An 18,820-nucleotide genomic window follows, 5' to 3' on the forward strand; every position below is an offset into this window, starting at 1 on the left:
CCTCTGTGATGGGCTCCTGCCCTAGCCACCACTGTATGATCGATTTTGAATCCAGTAACCAGAATGAGACTGAAAACCTGTCTCTACTCAACTCCCTCTGTAGCTTCCCAGAAGGCCTCAGAAGATTTCACTCTCCACCACCTTCGAGGATCACTGTGCATCAACCTGGAGCTCACGGTTCCATCCCTGGGAGGGCTGCAGAAAGAGCCAGGAGGGAAGAGGATGCAGAGAAGCCAGGGGCAGGAAGGAGGGATGGGGGAGAAGGAAGTGTGCCTGCCCTAACCAAGCCCAGTGAGCGGGACCTTAAGATGTGGAACAGGGCAGGGGGAGCATCACAAGGACCTTGGGGGGCACAGAAGGAGTGGGAGGGAGGCCCCTGAGGTGACAGAGAGCAAGATCCCCATTTGGGTAAGAAGAGGACTTTTTTTTTTTGTTTTTTGAAACAAAGTTTCGCTCTGTCTCCCAGGCTGGAGCGCAGTGGCACGATCTCGGCTCACTGCAACCTCCGCCTCCTGGGTTCAAGTAATTCTCCTGCCTCACCCTCCAGAGTAGCAGGGATTACAGGTGCCTGCCACCACGCCCAGCTAATTTTTGTATTTTTAATAGAGACGGGGTTTCCCCATGTTGGCCAGGATGATCTCAATCTCTTGATCTCGTGATCCACCCACCTCGGCCTTGTGATCCACCCGCCTTGGCCTCCCAGAATAGGCCTTCTGAATCTGATGCTAGTTTAGACAAGTCAGCCCTGTCCCTGTGGAACCTATCCCAAATTCTTCCAGCCCCACTGGCTACAGCCAGTCCCTCCAATCTGCCAAGCTCTCCTGCTTCTGGCCTTCACCTTTGCTGTCTCTCTGCCTGGGATGCTCCCTTCCTAGATCTTTGTACTTCAAGCAACATCTCCCTTCCCCACCCAGCAAGTCACCCGATCACATCAGCCGATCACATCACCCGGTGTCTTCTTCGGAGCACTCAGCTGTATCTGAGAACAGCCTGGCTACGCATTTGTGTATCTGCTGACTGTCTATCTCACTCACTAGAAAGGCTCTTCCACGGGAGCAGAGGCCTGATGCAGTTCACCCCATTACATCTCCAGCACCTGACCCAGAAGAGATGCCTGCTGATTTAATAACAATATTAACAGTCCTTTAGAGCAGGGTGTGACAAACTCTCCACCAGGAGTCAAACCCAGCCCACCATCCATTTTTGTAAATAAGTTTTATTGCAACTGTATTAGTCTGTTTGGGCTGTGGTAACAAAATACCACAGACAGTTGTTCAAACAACAGAAATCTACTTCCCACAGTTGTAGAGGCACAAAGTCCAAGATCAAGGTGCCGGCAGGGTTGGTTTCTCCTGAGGCCACTCCACGGCTTGCAGATGACCATCTTTTTTGCTGTGTCTTTACACGGTCTCATCTCTGCACGCGCACAGGCCCCACCCTAATGACATTTTATCTTAATTACCTCCTTAATGGCCCTGTCTCCATATACATTCACACTGGGGGTTAGGGATTCAATATGTAAATGATGGGGGCAACACAATTCCGTTCACATAACAAATGAGCACTGCTGTGTTCTGTTTACACAGCGTCTCTGGCTGCTTTCCTGGAATGACAGCCAAGTTGAGTGCTGGAAGCAGATGCGTTAGATCCACAAGGTGTAAAGAATTTACTCTCTGGCCACCCTTTATGGAAGAAAAATACTCATCCCTGGTCTGGAGCAAGGCCCCTGCTGTTTGACATATCACAACAACAGTAATTTTCCGCATCACCCTCAACTGGGAGGCCCCCCTGAAGCCCAGTGCAATGCACCTGGCTACTCTTATTCTGCTTCACAATCACCAGTGGTTCTATCATTTCCCTGAGACAAAGGGAGCTAGCGAGGCCTCCCACGATTTCAGAGGATGAAACCAGAGATTAAAAAGTACAAGCCCACGAAGTCATAATTAAGATATACACAGAAAATTAGGGAACAGAATTGCCTGTCAAATGCCAGCCCCAGAGCAATTTCGTGGAACTTGTGGCTTGCTAATACCACGTCCATTAATAATTCAGAAACCACTCAAGGATTATTGAGCAGATGAGAATTTGGTGCCACAGGCCTCCCGGTAGGAGACAGAATGACATCGTGTGTGCCATGTTTTAGCCACCAAAATCTATCAAGGGCAAGGACATGATGGCTTTTATGCTTCCTGCTGCTTCTTTCTGCTCAACGACAGTTTCAATCAGAACCAATTCAATTTAACACTGCAACTGCTAACTATCCCTCAACATTCTTTTTGATTTTGGGTTACAGAACCCACCAAGTTGTAGAATCAAACAACCTCAGTTGCAAAAGCTCACAGGAAAGAAGATGCTGAAGAAACAGCTTTAAGTTTTTAAAATAAAGACTTAAGTGGTGTTCCTTGCATATCAGGATCCATTGCAGCCTATTCATAAACACTAACTTATTTAGTCCTCACAACAAACCACTATTAAGACCTTCATGTTACAGATGAGGAAAATGAGACGCAGAAAGACTAGGTAACTCGGCTGAGGCCACAGGGCTAGGAAGTCACGGAGCCAAGAGTCCAACCGATGCTGTCTGGCTCCAGAGTCCACTCGCAACCACCACTCTGTGCTGCTTCTCTTTCAGGTACAAACCTATGTGCATACGTTACATCTGCAGACCATTCATCGAACAGGTATTTCTACAATTAACAAGCTTGGTACAGTGGCTCATGCCTGTAATGCCAGTATTTTGGGAGGCCAAGGCAGGAGAATCGTTTGAGACCAGGAGTTTGGGACCAGTCTGGGCAATACAGAAAGACCCCAGCTGTTCAAAGGTTAAAAAAAAAATAGCCAGGCCTGCTGATGGCATGCGCCTGTGATCTCCCAGCTGCTAAGGAGGCTGAGGTGGGAGGATCACCTGAGCCCAAGAGTTGGAGGCTGCAGTGAGCTGTGATTGCAGAACTGTGCTCCAGGCTGAGCAACAGAGTGAGACCTTGACTCTACAAATAATAAAAAATAAACATAAGCAAAAGAATGATTAGCTTAGAAACCAAAGAATTGGACTTGAGTCCTAGGCCCTCCACTTGATAGCCAGAGATTTTGAGCCTCAGTCCCATTTGCTGTAAAGAAAGGATCATAAATACCCTCTATGTTACAGGAAGCCATTGTCATAGGATTCAACTGAATTGGCTCTAATTTATTGATCATCTGTCACATACAGAATCACTGACTGAACTGATACCAACAGAGCAATTAAGACTCCACATCCGGCACAGGGTGAGGTGTAGGGGATGCAACAATGAGCAGAAGGGAGACGTCCCTGCCCTCATGTGGCCCTGAGTCAGCTGCTATAACACACGTGAAACAAACGCTGACAAGAAGAAGCACAGAATTCAGAGCTGGGACAGTGCTGCAAGGGATGGGTGGAATTTCACAAGACGGCTGACAGAGACTGCCCCAGTTCATACTGGCAGGTCATGGAAGGGCACTTCTCATCTTGCAGGAGCTTATCAAGCCATGGTGGCAGGGACTTTCCTGGAAGAGAGAAGGGCAGGTATAAACGCCCTGGGGTGAGTCTGTGGTTAGGCACCCCCATTTTACCCCTTCTGCAACTCAGGGTGTAGGCATAATTATCCTTACTTCACAGACACATCAACCAAGCTTCTCAGAGGTTTAAAAAAACCCAGGCCAGGAGCAGAGGCTCACGCCTGTAATCCCAGCACTTCGGGAGGCCGAGGCAGCTGGATCACCTGTGGTCAGGAGTTCAAGACCAGCCTGGCCAACATGGCGAAATCCCATCTCTACTAAAAATACAAAAATTAGCTGGGCATGGTGGTGGGTGCCTATAGTCCCAGCTACTCAGGAGGCTGAGGCAGGAGAATCACTTGACGCCAGGAGGTGGAGGTTGTAGTGAGCCAAGATCGCCCCACTCACTGCAGCCTGGTTGACAGAGTGATACTCCGTCTAAAAAAAAACAAAAAACAAAAAGTCTCCCCCCAGGGTCCAAAGCTCCTTTATAACAATGCTAGGACCTGAAAAGCCAGATCCCCCTGACTCGGAGGGCCATCCCATCTCCAGCAAGCCACACAGCCTTCTGTGAAAGGGCTTTTAAAGCAGTCTCGGGATGAGGTAGAACTGGTTGTCTTAGAATGCTCACAGGAATGTCTGAGTGTGAACTTAGTAAAACGTCCTCTATCTCCACTGCCTAACAGAAAATAATTCATCAAGAATATCAGTTTCTCCCTTACCATGGAAGTTATTTGGCCTATAAATTGTTTAAGCAATAGGACCACTTGGAAGCTCTCCCCCTCTGTCCCAAAGCCAAGCAGAAACATCTGACACTCAGCAAAGAAGGTTCTTGAGGAGGGGGAGATGAAGTACGAGATCTTAAGCTCCCAAGAAATATGAGACCCCTGGCTTCCCCTGCCCTCACACCTCACTTCTGCTTCTGGCTCGTGGAGCTTATTTCCTGGTAAAACCTGCCTCGATAGGACACTTCATTTTCATCTACATTTACAAGGCAAGCTCTTCCTTCAGACAAAAAGGGTTTTCTCGAAAACAGACCCTCACTCTCACCAACGGCCCAGAGTTAAGGGAAAGTCTCTACAGTCCAGCTGCCAGCTTTTCAACTCAACCTCCACTAAGTGTCTATTATACCCAGGCTCTGGCTGAGCGCTGGAAATTCAGAAAGGAGCAAGCCCTGACTAAACGACAGCGCAGCAAGTGCTATGCTAGATGGAAGTGCAGGGGGCTGGGATGGGGACATTCATTCATTCATCAAGTATGGGTCAAGCACTGCAGCTGCTAAATAGTCCCCAATATCCTTTTTGCCTTTGAGTTATAAAACCCACCAAGTTGTAGCTGGACACAGGGCTGCAAGATAAAGACTACATATCCCAGCTTCCCTTGCAGCTCAGAGCAACCACCTGAGTAGCTAAACTCTGTCCAGCAGGATGTGGAAATTAGCGATGTGAGCAACTTCTGGATCACACACTCTTCCCACAGGCCAGTGGAGCAACAAAGCAGAAGAAACCTGGGCCCCGGTTCCTCATGGAAAAGAGCTGCCTACCCACCCCACACCTACCACTTCATACTTTTATGCAAAGAGAGAAATAACTCTATCTGGTTTAACCCAATGATAAGCTACGTTGAGTTAAACCCACACTCTCACTAAAACAAGCCCCAGTTTTGCGGCTGCCATCCTGCTCCAGGTGCCAGAGATACAGCAGAGATGTAGAGATGGCCAAGGTCTCTGCCTCCAGCAGCTCACACTGGAACTGGCGACAAACAACATACAAATAAACAAGTAACTCAGACTGTGTTTTTCCGAAGGAAATAAGTGGGGTGAAGGGTTGGAGATGAATCTAGGCACAGCCAGCCATGCCGTCTCAAGGAAGGGAGAGCTCAGACCTAAAGGCAGAGGGGCCATCGGCCTTGGGAAGAGCATTTCAGGCAGAGGGAGCTGCAAGCTCAACCGCCCTGCATCTCCTGGAGGAAATGGGAGGCGGCCAGCATGGTGCAGTCCAGCCAGCAGAGGAAGCCAGAAGCCCGGAAAGGAGGACGGAGGAGGGTGTGAGCCCTGCCTGGGAGGTCCCTGTGGGCTGCCCAGAAAAACTAACACCTGGACAGGGGCGCAAATAATGTCATGGGGTGAGAGGGTGTGTTTGGAGCAAGGGCTTCAATTCCTGTCCCCTTTGTAATGGAACCTGGTGGGAAGAGACCTCTACTCAATCCAGCAAGCTCTGGGAGAGAGGCACTGAAAGGTTAGAAAGAAGTTTCTTTACCTAGGGTAGGGGGCGGGGGTTCAGAAAACAACTCCCTGAAGTTCCCAACAGGGTTTGAAATGAAGAGCCGAATTTTTTAGCAATGCAGCTCTGCCCTATAGAGTTGATTAGGAAGGACCAGCCCTCACTTATAACTTTCTTTTTACAAGAAACCTTATTCACTGTCTTTTTATTATAATTTATAACTAGGTTATGGTCCTCCCAGGAAAACCCCACCTCATCACTTACCTCCTTGCCTTCTTCCACAGCTGTTATTTAGGAAAGAACAAACCTCCCCTACGGGGGATGTGCTACTTCTTCGTTATTTTGCCCTGAATTGATGGATTTTGAGATGTTTTTCCTGCAGCAGGGCACTGCTCCTATGTGCCACGATGCCCTGGGCAGTTCCCACCTTGCCTTTTATTTTTTTTTAAGCTTTATTGAGGTTTAACCAACAGACAGCAGAGTGCACATATTTAAAGCATACCATTTGACAAGTTTTGACGTATGTTTACGTTTGTGAAACCCCCATCACAAGACACAGAACATGTCCATCACCCCCAAAGGTTCCTTCAGACTCCTGGTAACGCCACCCTCCCATCCCATCGCCAGACAGCCAGTGATCTGCTTTCTGTCCCTATAGATTAGCTTGCATTTTCCAGAGTTTTCTATAAATGGAATCATACAGCATATGCTCTTTATGGTCTTTTTTTTTTTCACTTGGCACACAGTTATTTTGAGATTCATCCACACTGTTATGCGTGCCAGTGGTTCATTCCTCCTTGACACAACTCGTGTATCTTTTCACTGCCAATGGCCATTTGGCCTTTTCTAGTTGTTGGCTAACACAAAGTTGCTCTGAACATTTGTGCACAAGTCTTTGTGTGAACGTGTATTTCCTTTTCTCTCAGATAAAAACCTAGGAGGGGAATAAGAACCTTGTCTTTGAAGGTGCAGTATTATCTCATTGTTACATCCTTTTTTCAGGGTCAAGTATTAAGAGTAGCATTTCGGTGAGTCTCTCCTAATGCAACACATGTATGATCTCTGACATAAGAGAACTTTAGCTGGTGCAGCGGTAAACACCATATGTCAACTATGCAGTGTGTATGTATGTGCATGCATGTGTGCGCATGTGTGTGTGCACATGTATTGTGTATGTGTGTGCATGTGTGAGTGTATGTGTGTGCACGTGTGTATGCATGTGCGTGTGTGTGCATGTGTGTGTACGTGTATGTGTGCTCACATGCATGTGTGCAAGCGTGCGTGCACGTGTGTGTGTTTATCTTGGTGATCCTGCTTCTGATTGAACTCTGCTGCATATTTAGCTCAAGAAGTATCAAGACAAAATACAAACTCGCACCGAGCTGGAACTTCAGCTGCAGAGTTCAGAGGATACACATAGACTTCAGGCCAAAGGTAGGGGATGGTCAAAGGCACTGCATGACACCTACGCAGGTGCCTTCAACTCCACTGCCCTTTCTAAAGGAAACCCTTCCAGTTCCTCCAAACCACTCAATACCTGCAGCCAGATACTAACTGGTGGGAGCGATTTAACAGTGTTGAACACATTCACTTCAAATAACGAGTGAGAACCCACCTCCCTCTGAGAATCACTGTGGGCACCCATTCCTTCACCACATGCTCAGAAAAGACCCACTACGTGACAGGTGCCACAGTGGGCTCTGGGACACCACAGTGAACGAGTCAGTCTCTGCCCTCAAAGAGTAGACAAGCTAATGGAGAAGCCAGACAGGACACAAATAAATGTCTCTGCTGGGTGCTACCAAGAAAAATGAGACAAAGAGGGGCCAAGAGAGCGACAGATGGGAGGGGACAGGTTACTTGCAGGGGGATCAGGGAAGACGGGCATCCAGAGGGATAAATAACTGAGTAGAGACCATGCATCGCCTTCAGCAGTGAGCCCTCGCAGGCTGTAGGCTACTGTTACACTGGGAGGCCAGAGCTGAGGTAGCCCCTGTCTGTGCATCTCTCCCATTTGAGCACCGTGAAGGCAGAATGAGGGATGGGTTCAGTGGCTAACACAGCGCTCTGTCCACACCAAACGTTGTTTGCCCTGAACACAACTCAAACAGACCCTGATTGCAGAGGAAGCCCACCTCTTCTCTCCCATCTCTTGGTGGGCCAGGAGTTCAGAAGGTCAGGGTCGGTGGGGAAGTGAAGGTCACTATGAGAGGATCTCAGGGTAGCAGCACTTTGCTGACCAGTGGAGGTGTGTTTTGCCATTGATGGCTACATTGGTGCCTACCAGCCAAGGCCAAGCCTGGCAGAAGGCATCTGGGCCTTGACCACTGTGCAGACAGGCAGGCCTCAAGACAGATCCTCCAAGCCATCCCAGGCTGCGGCAAATCCAAGACCATTCATGACCCTGCATGGCCTCTACATTCTACTGCTGACAACTTCTCCCCTCTTCTTGGCCTAGGCATTAAGCAGGCAAATGTTTGACACCTATTAAGCTTCCCAACTCTGTCCAGACACAGAATAAAGTGGGGACAAAACTGTACCCAGACCGGCCCTGCGTGAAAGCATCCATACCCCATTCAACATTCACAAATGTGAGAATTCCACACACCTGGCACTGTCCTCATGATGTTAGTGACATCACCTCATTTAATGACAGGAACTGCATTTCTCATTTTATACTGGAGGACACAGTTCTCTCTGTGGCCTTAACAACTGGACTCACCATCTATCCCACACCCTCCCTCGGCCAGGCACCTGCATGTAAAACCATTCATCCTCATGATCATATGCAGCTGGCATCACCATGCCATGTGAGCAAGGAGAAAACGTAGACTAAGAGTGGTTAAGAGTACACAGAATTTCAACTCAAATCTTTCTATATCAAAACCATTACAGTTGACTACAGAGCGCTATTCTGAAATCCATTGCTAAAATAAAATAGCCTGTTCACAAACTGTTTAACAAGAGGGAAACAGAGGTTCAGAGGAGAGGGGCCTGATTCAGGAAATTCCTCTCCCTTGTAAGGCCCATACTGAGCATCTACTCCGGATCCCTCCAAAGGGTGACTCTACTTCCCTCACACCCTTCCCCTCCACAAGGGGTCCGGGCAGCCCTGATGCTGTGTTTCTGTGATCACCGAAGCCCTCTCTTATGGCAAACCCTTGAAGAGCAGCCACTCTACCCAACTCCCCAAAAGACAAAGATTCTGCCCAAACTAGGGGCTGGCCACCAGGGAGTTACATAGGACAGCTCAGCTGACAAGGTTGTCCTTTGCTCTCGGATCCCCAGTAACTATTCTGAAGAATTTCCAAAGTGCTGGGGAAGCAATATTGAATATTATCCCCAAAGACCATGCCGCTGCAGCAGGAGTGCTGCCATCAGCAGGGGCCTAACTCAGTGTAATCATCATTAAACTCAAAAGTTGCCTTCAATTTCCGCCGGAGGGAATGTAGTTACAAAGGCAGCGAAACACATATTCAAAGGCATTTACACGCTCAGCCCCGGCCAGGAAAGGACAAAGATTTCAAAGGCTCTGTAATACGCTAATTCTCCAGCCAAAGATTCTATTTCAACAAACTACAAAATGAATTAAATATCTGTTGAACTCATTTTAAACAGATCTCGTTTTATACTGGAGGACACGGTTCTCTCTGTGGCCTTGACAATCTGACTCACCATCTATCCCACACCCTCCCTCGGCCAGGCACCTGCATGTAAAACCATTCATTGTCATGACCATATGCAGTTGGCATCACCATGCCATGTGAGCGAGGAGAAAATGTAGACCCACAGTGGTTAAGAGTACACAGAATTTCGACGCAACTCTTTCTATATCAAAGCCATTCCAGTTGATGGAGCACTATTCTGAAATCCATTGCTAAAATAAAATAGCCTGTTCACAAACTGTTTAAGAAGAGGGAAACAGAGATTGAGAGGAGAGGGCCCCTCATATGATCACGAGGATGAATGGTTTTACATGCAGGTGCCTGGCTGAGGGAGGCTGTGGGATAGATGGTGAGTCAGGTTGTCAAGGCCACAGAGAAAACCATGTCCTCCAGTATAAAAGAGGACTATTTAAAATGAGTTAAACAGACATTTAATTCATTTTGCAGTTTGTTGAAATAGAATCTTTGGCTGGAGAATTAGCATATTACAGAGGCTTTTAAATCCGAACAGGTTACAGCTCATCGGTACTCCACCTTGACGTACAGAAAAGGACAAGGGCTTTGACCAAATTCTAAGTGGAAACACGGTCTTTCCGTATTGAAAGCCCAGAGAATTATAATTAAAAATTGTAATTAGGAATGGCACCATTCAGAAGTTTTTGGAGTCTGGATACACAATGCCCACGCATCTAGGTGCAAAATTTAAGGAGGTGGCAAAAAGCTCAGTAATCATGATAAATAATATTTCCATGCAATGTTGTGAAATATCAAAATTAATGCCAAAAAAATAAATCTATGGAGAACAAAATAGCAAAATTTTAAATCAGGCACGAGGACAGGTGATTTTTCCTCTGGCCTATGGGTCCACACTCCTGCTCCTTCTAAAGATGGTCAAGCGTGCCCAGAAAAGTGAAGGGACCTGCCAATGTCACAGTCACTGGTAGCTAAAATGTCTAGGGCTGTGCTCTTTGGTCCCTGTCACCTTGGGCAGGGATTACTGCCCTAGCCTTGCCCTGCTCCAGTCCTGATACCACTCCGCGGCTGGCGGGTGGGGGTGGGGGGGTCTTCGCAACACCTGAGTCTAACCTTGTCACACCTCTGCTAAGATTTGTCAGGTGGCCTCTCCTTCCTCACACTCATCAGCTATGAAAGCATGTATGAACTGCTCATATGAGCGGCTCAAAAAACCTATATATACACAGACTGCATGCACACACTCGAAATTCTAGTTCCCACAGATTACAAATCATTAGAAAGCTGAAATAACCAGATTTTTATAGTGTCACACTATGATAACTGATGTTCCTAATTACAGCCTTGAGGCACAGCACGCTCTTTTAACTGCCTTCTAAATTATCAAAGATCAAATTATGTTCAGTTGCATTTTAGCATTAAGTGTATTTTAATTATATTCTCATTCTTGGAAAATTAGTAACATGCACAGCTGAAATAGATGATCAAGGCAGCTTTGTGAATAAAACATTCTGGATAAAGCCCAGCTTTCCAGAATGTTCTCAAGAAATCATATTCTGCCATCATGCTAGGTAAATGAAAGTTTATAGTTCATATCCTCTCTTTTTAAAAAAATATGGCCACTTATATAAACAAGTGAATTATAGAGTAATATTCTTAAGTGATGAAATAAGATAGGAGGAGAAGCAAGAAAATAAGTGAAGCTGGCCAGGTGTGGTGGCTCACGTCTGTAATCCCAGCACTTTGGGAGGCCAAGGCAGGTGGATCACTTGAGGTCAGGCATTCAAGAGCAGCGTGGCCAACATGGTGAAACCCCATCTCTATTCAAAGACATTTACATGCTCAGCCCTGGCCAGAAAAGGACAAATATTTCAAAGACTCTGTAATACGCTAATTCTCCAGCCAAAGATTCTATTTCAACAAACTGCAAAATGAATTAAATGTCTGTTTTAAATGTCAACAGCCGGCATGGTGGCGTGTGCCTGTAGTCCCAGCTACTCAGCAGGCTAACGCAGGAGAATTGCTTGAACCTGGAGGCAGAGGTTGCAGTGAGCCGAGATCTCGCCATTGCACTCCAGCCTGGGAGTGCAACAACAAAAAAAAGCCAACAGTAAGTTTAGAACCAAAAACCACATCCCACAAGGTCTCCACTTCTGCTAAAGATGAGCTCACACTTCCATCTAGCTTCTTAGAAGGCAAGGCAAAAAAAAAAAAAAAAACAGTGATAGGATTCACAGCCTCCAAAAATCTGACTACTTGGTCAAGGGACTCATTCCTCCTACTTAGGCCTGGGAAAAATTATGATTTCGTGTAGAAATCATAACTATTACACACAATATGCATAGGCAACAACTGCTTTACCAACGTGTTAACAGAAAACCCTATGACGATTTTCAACAGGCTGTATCCCCTAACATCCCAGGGCCAGACGTCCAAACCTCAAATGCCACTGAAAATAAGCAAGGTAGGTTGAGCCGGGGGAACAGGAGGGAGAGTACAGCTAAGTACTGTGATAAACCAGAAGGTGCACGTCATTCGCAAGGACTCAGCTGTGACTCCACCCAGCCGACCGCTGCTATGTGGAAATGCTTCCAGAAAATCTAATTTTTTAAATTACAAAACATTTCAAGCATGCAAGAGAATAACTACTGCATATCTACATACAGGAAATGAGGACCATAACAAGACATACACCTATGTAACACCTTAAGGTACAGAACCTCTGGAACTTTTGAGAACCTCTCTCCAATGTTGGCCCTCTTCCATGATCACAACCCTAATTTTTATGGTTACCATGCCCTTGCCTTTCTGTATAGCTTCCTACAAATGTGAATTCTTAACCTATCTCCTGTTCCATTCTACATTTTTCTCACATTCTTACGAATGTGTTTGGCTGTAACTCGCTTTCTTTGAGCCACACAATTTTCATTAGATCCATCCAAACTGATGTGCATAGCTGAGGTTCATCCATTTTCGCTGCTGTGTTGATTTCTATGCTATAACACACTTTTTAAAAATCGACTCTCTTATCGACAGATATCTAAGTTGTGTGGAATGTTTTGACATTGTGAGTGATGCTGTGAACATGGCTGTGTTTCTCCTGGTGCTCGTGGGCAAGTGTTTCACTAGGGTGGGGCTAAAATTCATCTATGTTTTAATACTGGTCAAACTATTTTTAAAAAAAAACAAAAGCAACTATGTGGACCAACTCCATACCTCTATTGACTGCCAGTCTACAGCCTACAACAGACAGACAGCTTCACAGTAAATTGCAAAAGAAGATTCTCTGAGCAGTAAAATGGTTCGGGCTGCATTTGTTTCTGCTTTTTACCCAGCTTACTTCAAGAACAAAAGGGTCTCACATAGATAGATCACATGACCTTTGGGCAGGTGTTTATAAACTTCATTTCTTGAAAATTATCTTTAAAACTTTTGAACGGTGACGAGCTTGGGCTTATCCTCACTAACGCGAGCCCAGAAGCTCCTCAAGAGCCAAGATGGATCCTCTCAAACTAGAAGAGCTTTTAGAAAATGCACATTGATGAGATTTCTTTTAAAATGCATTCACCCTAACAGTGAGGCCCCAAGTCACTCCTTGGCGTTTTATAAAAGGTATTACCTAGCAGGAAGTTTCCAAAATGACAGAACAGGACAAACTATGGTCTGAATGTTTGTGTTCCCTCAAAAGCACATTGAAATTCTAGCCCCCAAGGTAATGTATTAGAAGAGCAGGGCCTTTGGGAGGCACTTAGGTCATGAGGGCAGAGCTCTCATGAATGGGATTTGTGCCCTTATAAAAAAAGGCCCCCGAGAGACCCCTTGTCCTTCCACGATTTGAGAAAATGGCAAGAACGTGCCCTCTATGAACCACAAAGTGGGCCCTCACCAGACCCCACATCTGCCTTGACCTTGGCCTTCAGAACTGTGAGAAATACATTTCTGTTGTTTATAAGCTTCTCAGTTTATGGTATTTTGTTAAAATAGCCTGAACACACTAAGACGGTAGATAACACAATCAATAACGATAAACAGAAAATTACAGCGTCAGTGCAAAAAACATAAAAGTGTGCCTGCTGTAACTGTAGAAACTGATTTTTATTTTTTGGAAATCAGTTTCATGAAGTCTGACGGAACGTGGCCAGGGCCATTTGCTTATATTCAGCTGTTTCCACACCGCTTTGATGGACTTGAATAGTTACCACGTACGCCCCACCCACAAAGCCCAACACGTCCACTCTCTGGCCCTTTACAAAAGAGGTTTTCCCATCTCTGTCACACTGGGTCACACACACACATTCTAGATTCCAATAAAGAAAGGACCATAGGTACTGGTTCATTTCCTGCATTGTGAATTGACACAGAACCAGATTCTAAGTAAATTATCTTTCTTTTGTATATAATTGAAATTTACCTTCAGGATCAATATTCTTTAAACATGGTACAAGGGATGACGCCAGCAGCCCCAATGTTAGGTAAGAAGGAAAGGGATAGTGTGACTATCAAGTGTATTCGGGATGATGCCTGTAAAAGGGCTTCGACTCTGAGAAGGATTAAAATCTTTCTTTCTCTGTCCATAGGGCCAGGCAAACCGTGACTAGAGTCCTCTCAGAGAAACACTAGAATGTTCATGTCACAGTCTTTTAGTGCCTATCTCATGCAGAGTCCATCCTCCGAGCCAGGATTCAAAGGGAAGCAAGGTAAGCTTGATCCCTGCCTTCCTGGAAGTTACATTCTAGAGTGGAGATGGGCCATAAAGAGCCAACAATGATGTAAACTAGAAGACTGGGGATCCTGATATTTCAATCAGGAAAATAAAACTGGGCAATACGATGGATTAGCCAGACGGAAGGCACCGTCAGATCAGACTGGACTGCCAGGGAAGGCCTCACTGAGGCAGTGACACTGAGTGGAGACTGGGAGGACACGAAGTCAGCCATGTGGAGATTTAGGGGAGAGGCAGTATGGGAAACACAAGGGCCTGGAGGGTGGAGTGACCCTGGCCCTTCCTAGGGGCAGGCTGAGGGGGCTGGAGAGTAGAATGAGGAGTGTGATGACAGGTGAGGCAGGAGATATGGGCACACACTAGAGCGTGGGCAGATTTGGAATCAGCTTGCAGAGTCCAGGAAGGCGTCTACTGGTAGTACTCCCGGCAACAGAAAATGGCAGGTTACATTTATGATAGCAACACAGATAGAAAACAATGGCTGGCTTTATGAGATATTTTAGAAGGGACTATATAACTCGTTGAGTGACTAGATGTAGACAGTGACAGAAAGAGAGAAATCAAGGATGACTCAGGCTGTTTAACTTGATTAGCTAGCTGAATGGAAGGTGGTGCCATTTAGGAAGATGGAGAAAACCGAGTCAGGAGGAAGAACAGGGTTCTGCACTGGCCTCATTCAGGGTGAGATGCCTTTAAACCAGTGGTCCTCAAAGGAGGGTATTTTTGCTTCCAAGGGCAGAGTAGGGAATGTCAAGAGACATTTTTGGTTATCACAACTGGGATAGGGAGATGTCACCAGCATCTAGTAGGTAAGGCTAGTGGGGAGATGTCATCAAACACCCCGCAACGTGCAGCACAGCCTCCCACAGCAAAGAGCTACGCAGTCCAAAATGTCATCAAGGCCAAATTTTAGAAACCCTGCTTTAGACAATCCATGGAGATGTCACGAAGGCCGCTGGAGCAACGTGTGCCTGGAACTCAAAGAGAAGTCAGGGTTACAAGTATGCATCTGGTTTTTCTCAACAGCTTGTTTTTGTTGTGTTGCTATTCTCTCTCATCATTCTTTTTTTAGCTGCTCTGCTGGGGAAAAGCAGTTACATAGGAATTAAAAAGGGATTGAGGTTAACAGATCTAAGTAAAAACTGTCAAAACTATTAAGTCGTTCATAAACACTAAGGCAAAACACAATGCCAAACAACGGAAGATAAAAAGACAGTAAAACACACAGAGTAAAATACACAGCTTGGAGAAACCACCAAGCTGATCGCTGATGATCGATGCTATCAGAACACTGTCTCCACGGCATTATAGGGACATAAAAGAAAATGTGATCAACTCTGCCTTGGTTAGAGAAAGTAGTGGAAGATGGGAGGCAAGAAAGGGTTCTTTCCATTCATATTAGAGAAATGCAAATTAAAACTACATGGAGATTACATTACTCGGCTACCAGATTAGCAAAACCTCATAAGAAATTGTATTTATTCTGGCCAGCTGCAGTGGCTCACACATGTAACCTCAGCACTTTGGGAGGCCAAGGCAGGCAGATCACCTGAGGTCAGGAGTTCAAGACCAGCCTGGCCAACATGGCAAAGCCCTGTCTCTACTAAAAATACAAAAAATTAGAGCCAGGCATGGTAGCACGTACCTGTGGTCCCAGCTACTCAGGAGGCTAAGGCAGGAGACTCGCTTGAACCAGGGAGGTGGAGGTTGCAGTGAGCCAAGATAGCGCCACTGCACTCCAGCCTGGGTGACAGAGCAAAACTCCATCTCAAAGAAAAAAAAAAAAGAAATTTTATTTATGCCATTAAGAGATTTCTAGTGTAAGAAAAAAGATACAAATATTAAATCAAGGTAGTTAAGTAAAAAAAAAACATAATTCAAAATTTGAATTAGAAATACCTATATGGATCATAATACACAGTCTACTAAAAAAGAAGAGATGGGGTGGAGGAAAGGGAGGGAAGACGCAGGCGGGGAAGAAGAAAGGGAAAGATTTTCTAGCTCTGAACACTGAAAAGGCCTAGAAACAATAGCCAACCCAGCAGTAACTAGCCCTCCCATTACCTACATTATGCTGTATAAATACCTTTGCCCAGTCAAGGAGCCAGGGCCCCTTGGAGGAACAGGTGTTTCCAGGTCTGGGGCATGAAGTACAAGAAGGGCCTAGAACACCTCAGCTTCCTTGCTTTGATGTCCAGTGTAATGGCAAAAACTATTCTTGAGGACTCAGGAATCAAACTAAACACTGTCCATGCACTGAAGATAAGACAACTTGAATATCACAAAGAAAAATTACTGTGATGAACTGGAAAACACCAAATAGGCTTAAATACATAAATTTGTAATTTTTTTTTTTTTTTTTTGAGACAGAGTCTCGCTCTGTCACCCAGGTTGGAGTACAGTAGCATGATCTCAGCTCACTGCAACCTCCATCTCCCGGGTGCCAGCGATTCTCCTGCCTCAGCCTCCTCAGTAGCTGAGATTACAAGCATGTGCCACCATACCCAGCTAACTTTTGTATTTTTAGTAGAGACAGGGTCTCACCATGTTGTCCAGGCTGGTCTCGAACTCCTGACCTCAAGTGGTTCACCCACCTTGGCCTCCCAAAGTGCTGGGATTACAGGCATGAGCCACCGCACCCGGCCCTATTTTTTTTTTTTTTTTTTAAAGACTCATTGGTCCTCTCTGGAGGAGGGAAAGGAACCAACTCATTATTATGAAAATGGATAAACAAAACAATCAAAGCCTTGGTTCCTCTGGCTTCCTCACTGCATTATGATAAGGTTAATGTAGGTAACAACTGGTAATACCATCAGGCATGTGGGAATCACGCCACATGTGAAAGCAACTGTGACTGTTGTCATTATACCCACATCGTCACCCCTGGGCCCCGGGGACACCCACATCTAACCTTCCTTGGCTGGTGAGAGGCAGCAAGGTCCTCCCAGCCATGGGAGGCAGCAGAGGATGCCTGGCCTATTCTAGAGAGGAAATTAGGAGAGTATTTTCTGTCTCTCATTGGCAGGAAAATCTAAAAACACACAACATGCATATAAGGGCCAGACATTCTTCTAAATTTTAGGCACATGTTAACTTATTCTTTACAGTAACGCTAGGAGGTAGGAACTATTACCATTTCCATGTTACAGATGAGAAAACTGAGGCTCAGAGAGGTTAATAACTTTCCCATGATCATAGACTTGTTCATGGCAAAGGAAGGTATAATCCACACAGGCTTGTTCAAGATTCTGCAAAGTATGAAACCCTTGAAGAAGGTGATAAACATCAGCCCTGCAGAAAACCATCCAGGGGATGAGGAGTCTAAGGAAATTATCTGCGTTATCATTATTGTCACTGTCATCATCATACCAGTTATTCACTGAGCATTCATTTTGAATTGATCATTCCACATCAATTATGCCATGACTGAAGTGCTATTATTATTTCTTTTCTTTCTGAAACAGAATCTCGCTCTGTTGCGCAGGCTGGAGTGCAGTGGCACAATCACGGCTCACTGCAACCTCCAATTCCTGGGTTCAAGCAATTCTCCTGCCTCAGCCTCCCAAGTAGCTGGGATCACAGATGCGCACCATCATGCCAAGCTATTTTTTGTATTTTTAGTAGGGATGGGCTTTTGCCATGTTGGCCAGGCTGGTCTTGAACTCCTGACCTCAAGTGATCTGCCCACCTGGGCCTCCTCAACTGCTGGGATTACAGGTGTGAGCCACTGCACCTGGCCCATAAGTGCTATTATTATTCCACTTCCTGGAGGGGAAAAGGGAGGTTCAGCAAAGTTGGGAAGGTTTCTACAGTTGTTCAGTGAGACACAGGTGAAGCCAGACTTGGAAGCCAGTCAACGACACTCCACAGCTTACATTTCCCCCCAGCTTTGTTGAGGTACAATTGACAAATAAAAAGTGAATATATTGGAGATGTACAGAGAGATGATTTAAAGTATGTGTACACTGTGTTATGACGAATGCAATCAAATGAACACATCCGTCACCACCCACAGTTATCATTTTTTAACTCTGTGATCTTTATAACACAACAGGGGGTGCTGAGGACACCTGAGATCTCTCTTAGCAAATTTCAAGTAGGAGAGGCCAGGAGAAGGGAAGGAAGCCAGGGACGGGGAGGAGGAAAGCAGTGAATACACACACCAAGGAAAAGAGCTTTGGCTTGGGGGCAGTCATTATTTCTGTGTAGAACAAAACAAAATAAACCAATAAACAAACAAAAAAAATCATAAAGACCATTTTTCCAGCCCAGATTTTGACATTGAGAAGTGGTACATCCTACTGGCATTAATTGAAAATCACCCCCGGGCTTTGGCCATGGCTGCAGGTGAGATTCAATGCCCAGAGCCTCCAGGGCCTCAGCTCACCGCACGCTGCCCCGTGTGTGGTGGTGAAACCCAGACCCCAACAGGTCCCATGGCCTCCACCCCAGTGCAGCTGCTGCTGTGGTCTGCCCTTGTCTCCAGCCTCTGACCCCTAACCCTATCTTCCCTCTGCAGCGGGGGGAAAAAAGTGGTATATCCTAGAGGAGTGGTTCTCAACCAGCAGGGATTTTGATCCTAGTGACATGTCGCCATGTCCGGAGACATCTGTGATTATCACAGTTGTGGGGAAGGGGGTGCCACCAGCATCTAGTGGGCAGCAGCCAGGCGTGCCATGAAACATCCTACAACACACAGGACGGCCCCCATGACAAAGGATTCT

At 46.0% G+C, this 18,820-nt stretch overlaps 1 protein-coding gene and 1 non-coding gene across 2 annotated transcripts in view; one reads left to right on the plus strand and one right to left on the minus strand.

The window, feature by feature from the left end:
• The window catches only part of SNX29 (sorting nexin 29), a 575,039-nt gene that overhangs the window by 243,850 nt on the left and 312,369 nt on the right, over window positions 1-18,820 (minus strand). The gene's annotated exons all lie outside the window — the stretch shown is intronic.
• Window positions 18,403-18,529, plus strand: LOC115831390. Its single transcript, XR_004026900.1, has one exon. It is a non-coding gene; the product is annotated as a small nucleolar RNA ACA64 (small nucleolar RNA).

This window comes from Nomascus leucogenys, chromosome 18 (assembly GCF_006542625.1).
Source record: "Nomascus leucogenys isolate Asia chromosome 18, Asia_NLE_v1, whole genome shotgun sequence".
NCBI classification, from domain to species: domain Eukaryota; kingdom Metazoa; phylum Chordata; class Mammalia; order Primates; family Hylobatidae; genus Nomascus; species Nomascus leucogenys.